Below are 16,896 nucleotides of genomic sequence, written 5' to 3' on the forward strand. Positions count from 1 at the left end.
GGACGTGTTTTCTCCTTGCTGATTCAGATATCGGGTCCCTGGCAACAAGACAACCAACTGCGTGCCACGGAAAGTTTCTCCCGCAAAACGAGGAGGGCCGAATCACGTTTCACTACTGCCAGTTCTGCTGGCCAGTTCCATCAGGTATACGTTTGGTGTTGTGCAACTCATATAGGAGCCTTCGTCACGGCCTGGGATCTCTATTAAAAATAAGTAGGTTCTAGTGCAGTTTTGGCAAAGAAACCAAGAACTGGTACATAAAAGAGCACAGAGGTCCCGGAAAGTCCTCGAAAGCCAACTTTCGGTCAGTTTATATAAAATATACTGGTTGGTGGTAAAAACGCGAAATTAAATTGTAAGGGAGAATTAGGGATATGCCGAAAACAATTGTTTTTGAACTTTTATTTAGCACGCGGTAGACACAGACACAGCATGGAACTATTTTAAAACAGTTTATCGGATTCGTAGACTTCATTTAAGGTCTTGAGCCTTGAGACCCTTCCCTCCATTTCACTGCCCTGATGCTTTTGCTTTGGAAAGAATTTTCCGCCTTGCCTTGCGAAATCGTTTGCACAGCTTAACGACATCAGAACGTGGGCGTGGGTGGGGCTGGTTGGTGGCACTGTTAGCCATGGCTCCGCTTTTGCTGCGCAAATAGCAACGCCACCACCCCCTCCACCCAGCCATCGCTTTCAACGATCCGACGGCGCCCTTTGGCATCGCGCTTTGTTGAGATTTTATAGCTTGCATTTGTTTCACGCTCACTCGACGTCAGCGGCATTGACACACATACACTTGAACACTGCGCCAACATTTGCGCTGCAGACACCCACACTCGCGCACACACATCGATGCCGAACTGTGCATGTGGTGCACTTTACACTTACATATACGCACGCAATTTACGAGGCGCTGCAAATGAAATTTTGTTTGTTTGTTTGTCGACATTTTGAACTTTCGCTGTGCCCCCATTGTTGCGCCACGGCGGCAATGCAGTTGCGCAACGACTGTTGTTGCCGCACTTCGTTTAGTTCACAATCTTGTGCATAATTGTTGTTGTACCCGAAAAGCCGCCTTATGACTCAAGAAAATAAAAGTGGGAGCTCTGCGCACTTCCGGCGAGCAAGAAATTTACAATTGTACAAAGTGTACACTCCACAAGCGAATGAGGGGTATAAGTATCACAATATGCATTGGACCGTAGAAGGCCATTCTGATAGGAATGTGCTCCGAAACTTTACTTACACCTTAGCAGTCCGCGTGCCGCTTGATTTTGTTTGCCTGATACAAGCCACTGCCCAGCTCCGAAAATCTTGTATCTTAGCGATATCGATTTGTGCACGGGACCCTACATATTTTCCTGCATACATAAATACATGTATATGGCAACCTCTTTGCGTTTCCGGTGCGATGCGGCAATTGGCAAGTGCCGTAAAATGTTTAATGCCGCAAATATGGCAATATTCGCAGCATCTTTGCCGTGGGAAGCGGTGGGGGAAGCGCAGACATGAATTTATTTATTGAAGTAGCGCCGAAAGTCGCGGCGCTTTAATTCATTGCCGCACGTCTTTGACAACTTCCTGGGACAATCCTCCTCCCCTCGTTTTAGGAGCAGCGGTTACCGCTCAGCATGGCACTTAATTGATGCCACCCACCGCCCGCCTTGTGTAGGAAAATCGGGATAAGGTCGCAGCCCTTGTTTGCCGCTCAATTTGCGGGGTGCGCTGGAGCGGCCCAAGCCGCTGGCAGCGAGCGGAGCAGATTCAATTAGAAACTCCAAAGTCGCAGCTGCTAGTGGCTCGTCCTTGTCACTGTCAACCGCAGGATACATGGTTGATAAATTAAGTGGACCTGCAACAGGCAACATCGGCCAGAGGATAGCCATTAACAACGAGCTACGAGGCCTACAGCCGCCAAGATTACCCAAGCTGTACCGAAGAAAAGGAAGGACTGAACGGTCAGCAGCACCTGCTGAGAGTTATTTACTCGTCATTTGCTGGCTGGGAAAGGCGCTGTCCAAACTGAGCACACGGGCTGACGTGATTCGGTCGCACTGGAATAGTGACGACAATTGTGGATAACAGCCAGGAAAACTGTCCGCCTAACAAAAGTTTTAACTCAACCGTTGAACGCACGATTTACTATTAATTAATGTTCTGTCAAATATGCAAATTGCTTCCAGTTCGACCGGCGACAAAAATTAAGCGTCGCAAAGAAAATCCCGAGGCGAAATTGAACGCACCGCAAGCCCGTTTCGTAGAACAATGCCGAGGTGCGTGCGCGTGCCGAAATGTTTGATGTTGACATACCCGTAAAGCCGGGCCAAATTCGAGACGAAATGGGTACCAAACCCTCTACGCAGGAACACGGGCCCTTCGGCCCGGAATCCTGGCACACGCACATTATTGACGTCGGTCGGAGCTCCGCTCTTTCCCAGTCCACAAATTGATCAAAGGAATGCATGGCATTGCCAACGAAAGGATAGAAGGATGGCATACTCCCGGCGTTTCCGTAGCTCTGCCCCGGTGCTGCAAAGTAAGCCAATAACCAAAAATTCCATCTGCACCTTTAAGAGGTGCCTTTAAGACTCGAACGCGTGGCGAGCAAAATACCTGCGGCTCGCCATGCTCCGATTCAATCGAACCCCACACATGCGGGCGTAATCAATGGCATAGAAATAATTTCCACCTCAGTTCAAACGCATAGCCAGAAAATTTCACATCACAAAAAAGACGTTCTGAAAGTTCGTTATTCAGGAACTGGAACAAGAACAGGAACTCTGGGGAGTGAGACCGCGTTGGAGGTTTTTTGCTTGAGCCTGTGGCTATTTTTATTGAAAATTGTGGACTTTGCATGTGGCACATAGAATGGTGAAGCAGGACTGGAATTTAATATCGGCCTGGCGATATTTCTTCGAAGTTTCAGGCACCCTCACGATTCCGCCCACTGGATAACCTGCTCAATATTTCACCTGTCTAATTCGGGCATACAAATAACACAAGTCCGCAAGTCATGCTGCCCGGGCTCAGAGCTGGTCAAGTCAGAAAAGAGAGCGACGTTCATGATGACTGTTTACCTATTTGGAAGGGCCTTTGCTAGAATTAAGAATTAAAATCTGATTTATGTGAGAGCCGCTAGAAAGACACACACTCAATCAGAAACAGGGATATGACTGCATTAAACTGGATTCCGTTTACATTTTTTATGACCACAGGGCACTCTGCGCGGTGGCACAAAAATTTCACTGAAAACGAGATACATAAATAATTCTTTATTGTTCGGTTTTGTAGGGCTATCCGAGCTCTGAAAAATCGCATCAAATTGTTCGCTGCTCTATCTAGAACACTGCAGTGTTCCTTATACCCTGGCACCAATACTTGCAACCGAACGTGGACCGACTTCATCGCCGTGGTGGCAGCCGGTGCTACCCCATGTCAGATTTTGTCATGGAATGGCCACAAACCGCTTAATAAGCAGCGCAGCTGTCAGAAGTCCAATATCAATTTTTTTGTCGTTGACTATTGGCTTTCAGTTTTTTCATTTTTTTTTTTTAATGCGTGGTGTTTAGTGCTGTGCTCACAACATTTCGGCCATCAAAAGTTATTGTGCAGCGCTGGGCGTTATCAATTTCTAGCCCACAAGTCTCTTCGCCGGAAGTGCTCAAAGCAATTGACAAAATGGCGCACGCAATAAAGCCGGAAATGGCAGATCCTTAAGCAGCTGGGGCATCCAAGGCGTAAAGTCCAGGTAAGGATTTATTTATCGCTGCAGGCGGGCAGCAAATTAATTTTGAGGGCCTATCCAATTCGCAATATCTTCGCCGGGAGGTTGAAGTCTCGTATCTTGATGTCATGGGACTTTGTGGTGTCACCTACGCAGTTGGCGCCTTGTGAAAGCGGACAGCCTGGCCAGAGATGCCCCCATCACACCCAGCCGACGTGGCCTCGTTTGTGGGTGGCAAATTGCAGCTGCTGCCCAGTGTTTTGACAATAATCAAAACTCAAACAGCAGCATCGCTGAGACAGCTTAGGAGCTCGGCAGCCCGGGGCCTTTTGCACCCTACCGCCCCACACTAATTGCTTTCAATTTAATGAAAATTTTAATAGGAAAGCGCTCCGCCAAAAACAGTTGTCGCTCCTTGGGATCGTCGGCATGCATGGACATGGCATGTATAAGGTACATAAGAACCCAGGGAGCGGTGTGAAGACATCCTGAAAACTGCGCCAAAACAATTTGCACCTAATATTGTGCAGGTTATTTATTTGGCACACACACTTGATAAGCAAAAGTTTGAACATTCGGGTATGTATCGGGTTCATTTAAGTTTTGTTCTTGCATTTGGCGACCAAAACTTTGAAGTACTCAAGAAATGCAACGAAATGAAAAAGAGCGCCTACGAGAAGTAGCGTTCCGTCTACGTTTCGGGTTTCTTTGGTCCTTGGTAATGGCTTTAAGGTGCTGTCTGAAAGGAGCATCAGCCGCACTTTTCTGACTACCTGCTGAGTCTGTTTTTAATCGATTTGGAGGGTATTTCTCCCCATGGGCAATGAAGATCTGACGTTGAATTTACGGTTCAATAATAAAGACACAATTCCAAGCTGGCAGCAGAAGATTTTTTGTTTTGGTATTCGCCTGCCTAAATTGTCAGCCATAATTCTGGTCCACGGCAGTTTGCGCATCGATGGAGCCAATAAACAATGATGAATCACTTATAAATTGTTGCCATATTTCGAGGTCCCACTTCGAATGGGTTGGAAGAGGGTTGTGGAGTGGAGAAGAGTGGAAATTGAAATTGATGAGCTTGCTTCTGACGAAGCTTTTGACTTGTCGCCGCTTTAATGCTTCCAAGTAAGAACTCCGACTCTTCTTCCACCCACAATGCGGTTGTATATTTACCAACATTAACAAAATAAATGACGTGCAAAGAAAAAGGCAAATGCGAACGCGAGTCGACGATACTGTGAAAAAGTTTGAATAGACAAATTATTGCGATGCTACGGCGCTGGAACTGAAGGCGGGGTAATCACTTATGGTAACTGTCATCCCTCAATCGGCAGCTAAACACAATTCATTCAAAACTCTCGCCAGAGGGCAGGCGGCGTAGAGTTGCTATCCGGGATTGGCAATGGTGGGGCATTTTTAACGTGGCCGTCATGGGTCGTCTTTGTGACGACTTTTACGTTGATTGGTTTTTGCCTGGAGTAAAATCGATGGCTTTTGGTCACGTAATTAAGAGCAAACTTATTAATCGCCGTTTGACAACTCCCGGCAGCCAGCTAATTAAGTCAAATTGCCTGCAAATCGGAATTTTATTTAATCGCTTTTTCCAAATGAGACGTTTCCCTTTTGCCCATTGTCTTCTGGCCATAAAACCCGTCATGCTGAATGGAAATACTGCGTCGTCAACTGTCTAGCGGTCGTGTCTGCAAGTCAAAGTGAAAATTTGGCAGTTTCCAAAAGGTTTCCGTCCCACAATGTCAATGGAAAGGTACGGTTTTGGGCCCGGGTTCCGGCTCGGGTTCAGTTTGGTGGGCTTACCTCGTCGCCTGGCATTTTGCTCTTCGGAACCGTGAAGAGAGCCCTTCCGTCGACAGCTTCTGGCGGTGGGCATCTACATTTAAACAATTTTATAATAATTATAATTTTGTGAGTATTTGCATACTCGGCTACACAAGCGCTGGAGGGACGCGGCAGATGTGGGCTTTACATGACAAAAGTTGTGCCTTGGCACCATTATAAAATGTTTGTGGCAAGCTGCGTAGCACGCTGAAGACCAGTACCTTCGGTACTTTCCCTCCCAGTCCTCTTCGTGCGCCATCCGTGTTCTTAACAATTTCTGCGAATGCTAGACAAGCTCAATAATTGTGAACTGGATGCGACAAGCCCCACAAATACGTGTACAATGTAATGTTTTTGCAGCTTAACTTGGAAATATTATAAGATATTTTAAATATTGTATATAAGTATAGATGTACGTAGTTGATGGTCTCGTAGCTAGTTCTACTAACGTGTTATGTTAGTCGTAGCTTTGTAAACTGTGCTATCATCTTTAATAAAATAAAATAATATAAATGTAACAAGATAACAGTTCAGGACAAGGCAAATGTGCATCAATATTGCACGTCACCCCTTAACATAGTGCAAGTCTAATGAATAAAGAAGCCTGGTAGTGTATTATATGTTTGTTTAAACCAAGATGCTGAGAAAAACTTTCTAGATTCTAGTAATTTGGAATATTCAAATGCCTTGTAAAGCGATTTCACAGCTCCTGCAAGCCCCTTCGTCAGCAATTTCATTTCAACTGCAAAACATCATCCCAAATTGCAGTTGAGAACCATTGGATATCCTTGATTGAACCTCTGTTCGGCAGCTGGCGAATCGCTCCATTGTGCCCGTGCTTGAGAACAAATGTAGCTTTTAATACATTGTCACTGCAATTGACATTTTGTCAAATGGCAGTACAATGCGATTTCCCCTGTAATACATTCCTCCCGTGTGTGCTTCACGAGCACATATGGCTGTGAAAACCATCAACGTATCTGGCTTTCGCGCATTTGTATCTGTGTAGCAGTTTTTAATGTAGCGTAATAAATAAAAAAGTAAGCAAGCGAATAAAGCACACACTCACACACATTGCGGAAGAGGCAGAGATCAGGCTTGGGCAATGGCAAGGCGACTATCGCTTTCAGACAGTCATAAAAGCAAGTTTAACAACCCACGCCGCCGTTGCTTTCGTTTCTGCTGTTGTTGATGTTGCAAAGTTTTCTAGTGCAATCCAATGCGAAACACAAAGATACTTATTGAGTCCAACAATCTGCTGGGATTGGAAATTCCACCGTTTTGTTTTGCAGCAGAACACACACAGAAGCCAACTCAATCGCTTGATTTGATTTCGGGATGCTGAGAAATATCAATGGCTCAGCCGGAAGGATTCCCGGCCACTCGCATTCAATTTTCAGCATCTTGCGATTTGTTACTTGACGTCCCCTAAGCCCCGCCTCCCAAACCTAATGTCACGTATTTGATCAGAAAATTAAGGATCAAAAAGGCATTTGTGTAAGCATCTGAAAATGTTGTGATTTATTGCGCCACAGCCGGCTGGCCCGTCCAGCCTTCTTGGCCAAGCTATCGGGATTTACACACATCCTTATGACATATGAACGAGACCGAGACCCAGCTGCTGCCGGTCTGGAACTGCTGTCGCAGACTCAGACTGTTTAGTTTTAAATGGGGACGTGTACAATTTAATTTAATCTTTGGATTTTCGTCCGCACAAGCTGCCCCAGTGCCTCCTTAGCTATCGCTCTTTTGGACTCTATCCCGCCTGGGCGAGATAAATTTTGAACATGGCTATCCCAGAACAAAGGGGAGGACAGGAAAGTATGTAGAATCTTGTACCTTTTCAGAGTTTTTTTGTGAGATAGATAACGGTATTTCCTTTAATTTTATGCAGCTTCATTGACGTTTGTCTCCGAAAAGCTCGTTTTTTTCAATTTACGAATATCTTTCGGCCACATTCCTCGACAGCCGCTTACCAGGAAAAGTGATAAATCACTTACCTGGAGAGGTATCCTTTGAGCATGTCAAGGATCATAACATCGAGATGCGAGTGGACGGCGAAAACGGAGTGTCATTGCAATTAGTAAATGCGGCAACAAATATTTCAAATATTAATTAAATTCACAGTATCTTCATCCGATAGTAATTCGAAAAAGCCAGCCACTTCACAGCCCTCCACTCAACATCCAGTCAGCTCGTCGAGCAGTCAATTTAATTTGCTGAGAGCTATTGCTTCCCTCGGCACGTAAAGCAATTGGAAATGAGCAACTGACGGCAAATTTAATACATTTTTCACGTTCCATGAGCTATGTGTGTGTCGCTCCGTGTCAACGAGAAAGGCCCGGCGAAACCGATAGCCCAACATAATTATGTCGTTGCATATTGGCGATGATTTCTGCACATTGCCGCAATTATTGTCTGTTTATGCTAATTAAAAATCAATGGGAAGTGCCATCGCGATGCCATTTTTTCCCACTCATGTTAATTGCGCTGGCTGTCCTGTTTACCTATCAATCTCCATCGCTTCTTGTGAACCGTTTCTGGGGATCGGCTAGCGTTTTGGTCATTGGGATGGATTGGGGTGAAGCAGTGTGAAACGAGAAAATCGGGGGATTCGCAAGGAAAATCCAGCTTTGTGTAAGCTAAATTATGTTCCAAGTCTCACCATTTCCGCTTTTTCTTTAAATATGTGCTGTTGCTGATTCCGGGCTTAAAATATGCAAGTCAAATAAGGGGCGTTTACTCAATTAACGTCCAATCCTTGAACCAGCTACCAACAAGAACCGGCGCCAGCAGAACCATGACCAGGGGATGGCAGCGGTTATTTTTGGTCTTTATGTCAAATGAAGCGTGCGAATGCCATAACGCCCCAAAGCCTGGCTATTATATGCGCAGGCCCTGAGAACGCGGACTGCAGGCACTTCACATCACTCAACGGGGGCGGCCCGAAAGGGGGCGAGAGGTCTTTTGTGTGTTTGCCCAACAAGTGACCAAAGACGGACTGAAAAGACAAGCGCCGCTTGTTGATAAAGCCATCAGCTAAAAATCGATAAGAATAATAAAGGACGCAGGAAAATACCCAGAGTGTGTATTCTCTGCTATGTATGTATGTGTTGATTTGGATGTTGATGCGACATGGTGCGATGGTGGTGGTGTGGCGTTTTGAATGCGATTATACACCAAATATATATTCTCGGTCTCCGCTTTTGCTTTACCTAATCGGAGATACCAATAGCGAACTCTATGTGTATCGTCAAAGACCACTAATAAAACAAGTGATGTCATTTTTGCTCTAATTGATTTCAATTTCAATCGGCATTTTGTATGCCGGCTCGCACAAGTACGCTCAGGAGCTCACCAGGCTTTCGAAGCGAAAAGTATAATAAAGCGATAAATTAAATTAGTGCGCATTATTTAAAAACAAATAGTCTCTGGTGGCTCGACGCATGTTTGCGAACACAACCAGCAATTGCAGCGTCATAAATTATGCGTAAACATTCATGCAAATCAACACTGCCAGCACGCGGGCCTTGTTTGTGGAGATGTTAAGCGCAGCGGGAGGTTGCAGCTTTCGGGGGGTCTAGTATGTAGGTGTTGGGGCTGGAAGCCGAGCGGACTCATAATCGAATTAGTTGCAATAAAGCACGAAATTAATTTCCGGTCCGCACGCCGCAAGCCACAAAACATAATTGCGGTGCAGGCGGGGGATGGTAGGTGCGAGTGGATGGGGGAGTGCAATCGTTATTCTTTTCGGACCCGAATCCCATTTCTATTCCAGTACATAAAGCCAGGCGCTGAATGACCCATCGCACGTTTTGATAAGGCGCAGCATAAAAGGATAACGGCATAAGCAAGCGGCAAGCGAATGTCCGCAGTCAGTCCATATAGGCCGACTGTCCGGACAAACGAGGCAGATAAAAAACGATTGCAGCGATTCGAGCTGTAAATAAAGGGGAACCTGGGATCCGAGTCGGGGACACAAAACAAACGCACAAGCTTAAGATTGCGTAGCACACAAATTGAATTTTGCGGTCAGGGTGGAAGGCCTGTTGTTTGAGCAGCCGGACACCACAACGCAGTAGTTGTGGATCTGTCCGAGTTTTATATGGCAGCATATTCACGCCGAAAGCCTCGGTATTCCTTTCATTCGCCGCATAACATCTTTCTGCCGGCTCATGCCGTACTTGCGAACCTCTGCGGCTGAAAAGTTGCTTAATGTTGTATGAAATATTTCTCGAGTGCCGGGAGCTGCAAACGGAGCTTGCATGCGATGATACTGATGGATCCACGCAGCCACACAGACATCCACATTTCAGTGTTTCATTCATCCCGCCAGCTCCTCAGGGTACTCAGCATGTATTGACTTAGAATTTCTTTTTGCGACGCTTGCTTAAAGGCACAATCCCCTGCGGCCAGCCAGATGCCATATTTCTCAAGACCGTGGAGTGCCAGCCAAGGGAGCTCTGAGTCGGATCCTGGCGATATAATTTGTGGGCGGGCTGGCCAATACACTACTTCCTAAGATCTAACGGGCAGCAGTTAAAACTTTTGGGTAGAGCAGTGTCTTTCAGCCCCGACCGAAGGCCCCAAAGAGCTATTACTAAAATTGAACACATCTATCTCACATCTGTCTTTTCCATTGGCAAAGGGGCCACATTCTCTTTGGGGCAAGCTCACTTGCCACTGGCGGAAATATATATGAGCGTGAAAGGCAATGCTTTTATGGTAATAATCTCGCATTACATTCTGCAGCATGGAAAACGACATGATGGCCACATTTGATGGGGCGCAGCGGAACTTTCGAACGCACCCGTATCGGAGCATCAGTGGCTTATCACATAACACCGAATGGTGCCTCTCGCTTTAACTTCTGCAGCCAGTGAGACTCAGAAACGGTTTATTTTCGTAACTTTACTTGAGAGGACTTTCGCTGCTAAATTGTTAAATGAACGCGACTTGGAGGCAACTCCCGGCTCGGCAACAGCCCCTAACTGTGGGCCAAGTGCGCAGAGCCAACATAAGTGCTTCGTCCTTCTCCTAGTTACACACTCCCAGCCAGGGACACATTTCATTTGCGCCTCTTCCAAGAGCCCTTTGTTTAGACGCTGGAACACATTTTTAAATCTTGATGTCGTGTGCTCACTTCGCTCGGGTATTGTTTTTATTATGGCTGGCATTTGCATGCATTTGTATGCCGAGGAGACACAACTTGATCTTAGCACGGCACGAGGACCTTGAACCCTCTAACGAGTTACAGCGCGAAGCACATGGCAAAAGACTTCAAGAACGGTGGTGATTATAGTGCGCGCACTTGGATTGTGTTTTACATTTATAAACTCGTTACAGCGCACGTTGCTGTCAATCCTTGCCTCGCTCATTCTATCGCCAACAAACAGAAAAATAATCCCACGCCCACATTTTCCATTTTGTCGTTTTCAAATTGGAATTAATTTTACATACCCATACTTATAGGCATGCCCAAACGCTGATTAATATTTCAAAAGGTTCGGCTTGAAAGACATAATGGCTTGGAGTGGTATATGTGTTTAATGTGCATACATATGTGAATAATGTACAATGTCACCTGAAAGCATATTTATTTTAAAACGGGAATAAGATAGTCGCGGCACTTAAAATTAGCTTAAAGATTCTAGGGACGCCATAGCGTTGGTAGAACGCTGTATAACGTTGTATAAGAACGCTGTCACGCCCACAAGATCTGTCCGAAAAATATTCCTGAGAAACAGACGGACATGGCCAGATCGACTCGGCTATTGGTCCTGATCAAAAATATATATACCTGTTATATACCTGCCTGTTATATACTTTTCAACGAATCTAGTATACCCTTTTACTCTACGAGTAACGGGTGTGAACAAATGCGGAGCTAGCCCCAAACAGAATCTCTGGGGAAAGTAACAACTTTTCAGTGTCAAACTGTTGTTTTCTGCCTTGACAGAATTGCTTCAATAAAAGCACTAAGTAATGCGAAAAGAGACAGCAAGAAGTGCTCCCTGCTCTTTTCCACATGCCAAGCACACAGAGTAATTCTTACTTAACGAGCAACCGAAACGTATTCACGCTCAGCTTCGTCCCCCAGGGATACGCAGAGCCTGTATCCTAGCATGGTCCGGATTAGCTCTTTTTGCACAGTGTATATAGCGTCTCTCTATGGTCGTTCTATTAAGGCCTAATTGAGGGCAATTACTTGCGGCTCAGCTAATAAAAACCTTAGAGATATTTGCGCATTTCAACTAATGATTTTCTGCTTAGACCTAAGCAAACACTGCCAAAAATTTAGGTGTCCAGTTGAGTTGTGGGTAAGTTACACACACACACACACACCATGAAAACGGTAGCGCCCACACAATATCTCATTAGCAGGCGGCTGACACAGTTATTAATAATTCATTCAGTGCTACTAGAATGTTTGTATTTTGAACGGACCACATGACACAGAAGCAGAAATCCCAGGACAGGACATGAATCCGAAGCTTTTCGATAATTAGCCAATTTCCTAAATAATTCAGATCTCAGTTGAGCAACTCTCAACTTGTACCTGGACAGCACTTCTGAGGAGGTGGGGATTGGTTGCCAGCCAAACTGCTCGTATACTTTTCCTGTCATCAATTCGCGTGGCCCCGCCCACCAACGTCTTTGGCATGATTATGCAAAGTCCTCATTAAGGGCTTAATTTGTAAAGCTCGAGGCAGGAGCAACTTTCAGACCTATACCCTTCGCGGCTTTTTAAAACATAAGCAACTATTTTATTGACTTAATTTTCCCAAAGCCGGGTCCATCTTATCCCCTATTAGTATCGCCTCACTTCTTTCCCCTTTGTCAGGTCTTGCATTTGAAGCCCGATGGACTTCGCCAAAAATAGGACTGCAAGTTGCAATCAAACGCAAAGCACTAAAAGATTTGAGCCTATATATGTATATCAGCGAAGGGTTGCACAATGCGGGTTAAACACTCTGGCAGAAACATAAGCCGACCAGTTCGAACCACGACTCACAAAAATAAATTAAAAGTTGGCAGCGACCTTATTGTTTAGCTACATTCCCGTGCTTCTGAATGGTAATCGAACGGCCAGCAGTGTGTTATATTATATTCAACCTTTTGTTTGCTTTCGTAGCTATTGCATTTTTACAACTGTGCACATTTAAAACTCGTGTTTATGCAGATACCTAGGCTGCATCCCTACGCAAGAATATCGGGGTGGAAAACCCCGGCGGACGTGAACTAAGATGACCTCATCGTGCAATTGACGGGGTCCTAGGAATGACAACATTTGAAAACCAGGATAAAAACAAAAACACTCGCTGGAGACACAATGAAGTGAAATGAAGCAAGAACGTTGAGGAAGCATCAGCAGGCTGCCAGCCAGTCTACGCACTGATCCAGTGACTCGTTCAGGCATTTGGCCAAGAAGAGCGCCTCATAACTAAATGGGAACTTACATTCCCTATAACGCTTGTTCTCGTTTCGGTTTTTGCTGTGGCAGCAGCATCAGCTTCGGCTTCCTTGGCCTGCTTGTAATCCGTTATTAAAATATTGGTTGTTTTTTATTTGACTTTGCTCTTATAGTTGTGGCTATTTTGCATAGATTACTATGGGAAGAACTGAGCTCGGAGCTGAGCAAAAAGCTTGCCGAAATATGTAGGACACACACTGGCAGAAGTTTTTATGTGCTGTGTGCACAAAATCCAATCAAATTACTTTTTAGTAGACTTCCAATTGAAATACATATTTGCGGTTCCATGACAAAAAAAAGTCGGGCGGCCTGGGGCCGGATGATAAACACACATTACGCAAGTCTGCCACGCTCATTAGCAAGCACACAAGGTGTCGAACTACAAGTCATAAAACTGGGACGCCCCGTTGGTTCCGGCTTCAACGGTAAGGCAGGGCGATAGGAACGGGGCGTGCCCCACTTGCACACAGCTACCCGTCTACTGGCATGCATGTGAGTCCCCGAGGTGATAAAATGCTCCTGCTCCAATCGACCCACTTGTCCGGTGACAGTCCAGAATTGATATAGGACTTCCGCGCGCACACATCCTGCCGCCCTGGTGACCTTTTACTGCTTGCTCGTGTGTACGTGCATTAACGCTTTTAAATATGAAACGCGCATTAATTTTGACATCGAAGCGGAAATACATTTAATTGCTTTCTGCGTGGCCGCTCCCGCCACGTCCTCCAACGACTTAATCGCACGGCCACCCCCACGAAAACAAGCCCACGCGCCTTATCGCTGGGGGCTCCGTCATATACGAAAATATAAGATTCGCCATTAGCGCTCGTCTCCAAGGGCTTCGTTAGCAAATGTTTTGCTTGCGCTTTCATTTTGTTATTTAACAAGAAAGCCGTAGTATTCCTGGTCTCCCATTTGCATGAGCCACTTCGGCAGAAATCCAGTCCGGCTGTATCGTAATCCTATCGACCTTAAGGAGGTTTCACATATAGTTGTGAAGGCATTTGTTAACTAATATAAGTTATTTTAATATATCTATCTATCAATTTCTCTTCGACCTTTGTTTTCTGCTCATGGAACACACAGTCGCGAAAGGAATCTCCCTAAAATTGTGTTACAAGTGTAATTTTTGATGTGTGAGCTGTTTTTATAAAACCCAAAGTGTACGGGCGTTTAGCACAAAACAAAAATTAAAATAGTTATGTTTGGGACAATAAGTTTTAAGTATCCATTTCTTAGTGAACTCACAGATTATAAAACTACAAGTAAACTACTTTTATAGTCATTTGAAATAACAATTCCTTCTGAGTCTCTGATATATGTATGCCAGTGAAATAGACAGTCTTATAAATATGTATAGTCATTGGTCAATTCTAGGAGTGGGCACTTTACAAATTTTATGTTCCGAAACCTAACTTCATTTGAGCTTTTCTTGGTTGATAACCATCGCAGTCAGGCATTTACCTCCCTTAATAAGTCTGAGGTGATGTGTTTTCAAGACACGTTCGTGTTATATGTTTGACAGCATCCAAGTTTGTTTCTTTTGCAGGCTATAAACCAAAGCCCATACTTCCAAGTTCCACGGGTATAAGGGGAAAGAGGAAGTTAAGAGGAAGCAGCGGAAGACAGAAAGTCACAAGCATCACGTTAACCACATGTCATACTCACTAGTGAGAAACGGCAAACTGTAAATCACTTGCCAAGTGCGGCTTAGCGCGGAACGGATGCTGAAGCGGATTCCAGTAGCTGGTGGATCTTGTATTCTTGTCGGGCACTCGCGTTTCGTTTCGTTTCTTTTCGATCATGCACGGCTCGTATTAAGCCATCAGGCATGCGTCCACAGAACCCGCACTCCGGCACAACTCGAATGCAATGCGATTTGGGTCAAAGTGGTGGCAAAACGACAATTCAGCCGCACTTTTTATAGTTGTCACTACCGATGCCTGTTCTTGAATTCCCGGATTCTCAATAGCTATGGCGGCTCTGCCGTTTTGGTTTTGGCTTACGTTTCTGCTATACTTTTTGCCACCGATGACTGCACGCAGCCTTCGCACTCGCAGTTGCTCGCAGGAACAGTTGACTTAACGCGGAGTCACTGACGAATATATTTTCTCGAATACATTAGGCCTTCACAAGAAAAACACGTCCCTTCCACAGCGAAACATCCAACTTGAACTTGGTAGTCGCACTGCACCCTTTAATTGGGGCAACTTTGGTAATTTCAAACGCACTTTTGCCGCCGGAAACCCCCAACTTCAAATCCAATCTCAGCCTTAGTCTCGCACTCGGAGCGGCCTTGTTGTTGCTGTGTTGAATGGTATGTCAATAGTTGATGTGTTGTTGTTGCTAATGGACAACGAGCGATGCTGTTGCTTCCGCAGCGTGCACAGCTTTCGACGAGCAAACGAAGGGAACTGACCGGGCGACCAGGACTCAGTTAGCATTCGGAAACCACTCGCCAATGGAAGGGAGCGCCAGCGCCTGCGCCTGGCTCAGCTGAGCGAAAGCTAAACAAAAGCTAAGCGGAAGCTCTGTCAAGCTTTTAGGTCAGCGACACTTACCAGCGTCTAGCTTTCGATCCCCGACATGGCCCAATGAGCCCAACCGCTACACCTGACTTCCATGGCTTCCAGGGCGCTGGCATCCTAAGAGAGTCCTTTCCACGCTCTCGCTGTCTCTTAGGTGTCTTCGCGGGGACTCCGAATTCCTTGGTCCCAAGATGACCAAATTGTGTCACATTTGCGAACGGAACTCACATTGCCAAAGTCACGTGCCGGAGCGTTTGGCTGCTAAAGGACCCCAACAGCCGAACCTCTTATGGCACCCACACTTCGCAAGTACAACTGGCGAATCAGTGTCCCGCAAATTGATATCCTAATGCAACTGGCAGTCATATGGCACGCACGCCCCACGGACAGATGACTGCCGCAAGCGAAGCCGCAACTTGCAACTAAACTTTTGCGGTGACCAAAACCGAACGTGGAGTAAATCCCCCGGCCAACTGACAACTACAATGACAGCTATAGATAGCCACCAGGATGCAGGACAAGTGGAAGAGTGTGTTCTCACATGCCGCGAGTCGTATTCCATTAGTGTGCCGACCAACCTTAATGATTTCTTACTTACTGCGCGCCATTTCCACGCTGAAGTGACTGTGTGCGGGCGAGAGCGCCAGCTCACGCACACTCACTATTACAGGGGCATAATCGCATTCGTATTGGTTTTCAAGTGCTGTAGCATCTACGAGATAACGCTTTTGAGTGGGGTCGCCGCATTAATCTGCAAGAGGTTGCCTATGTGTCTGTGAGTCTGCATCAACGGTCGGGTAAAAGTTCAAGAAATTGCTTTTGCATGAGCCATTCGGAGCGCGATGGGGGCGAGGGCAGAATGGCGGAAGAACGCTGGTTGGCCGGACGCGCGTCCTGGCCACACAAAGGAAGCTGTGGCGATTGAAAAAATATTGGGAATTGAGTGAGATCGCTGCTCCGATAGGCGGCCGTTCGAGTTATATTACCCTTAATTAGGGAGTAGATTCAACCTGCAGATGTCTGCTCTGCAATATATGTACATTCTGGGATTCAAATGTACCGAAATTGAATTATTGACACCGCATACTAAGTAACTTAAAGTAACACTTTCACCTCGCTCAACTTTGGTCGGCAACGTTTCCCGCAAACGTACTGTTCTTCCCCATCAACCGTCTGTCGACACTTGCAATGTAATGTTATGCGAATGTCACCGAATGCAGTTTTTTATTTCAGTTTAAGCTCGTACAAAGCCTGCTTTTTGGCAGACAAAAGGGAAAGTGACAAAAGGAAGCGCTGTAGTCGAGAGCCGCGACTATATGATATACCCAGTACTAA

General features: G+C 45.7%; 1 protein-coding gene across 2 annotated transcripts in view; it reads right to left on the reverse strand.

The window, feature by feature from the left end:
• LOC122612722 (zwei Ig domain protein zig-8) overlaps positions 1 to 15,810 on the reverse strand; it is a 54,081-nt gene extending 38,271 nt beyond the window's left edge. For both annotated transcript variants that reach the window (XM_043786532.1, XM_043786521.1), the window contains exon 1: positions 14,702 to 15,810. The gene's annotated coding sequence lies outside the window, so the exon portion shown is untranslated. The remainder of the gene's footprint in view (positions 1 to 14,701) is intronic.
• Positions 15,811 to 16,896: the final 1,086 nt, after the last annotated feature.

Source organism: Drosophila teissieri, chromosome 2L, assembly GCF_016746235.2.
Source record: "Drosophila teissieri strain GT53w chromosome 2L, Prin_Dtei_1.1, whole genome shotgun sequence".
NCBI classification, from domain to species: domain Eukaryota; kingdom Metazoa; phylum Arthropoda; class Insecta; order Diptera; family Drosophilidae; genus Drosophila; species Drosophila teissieri.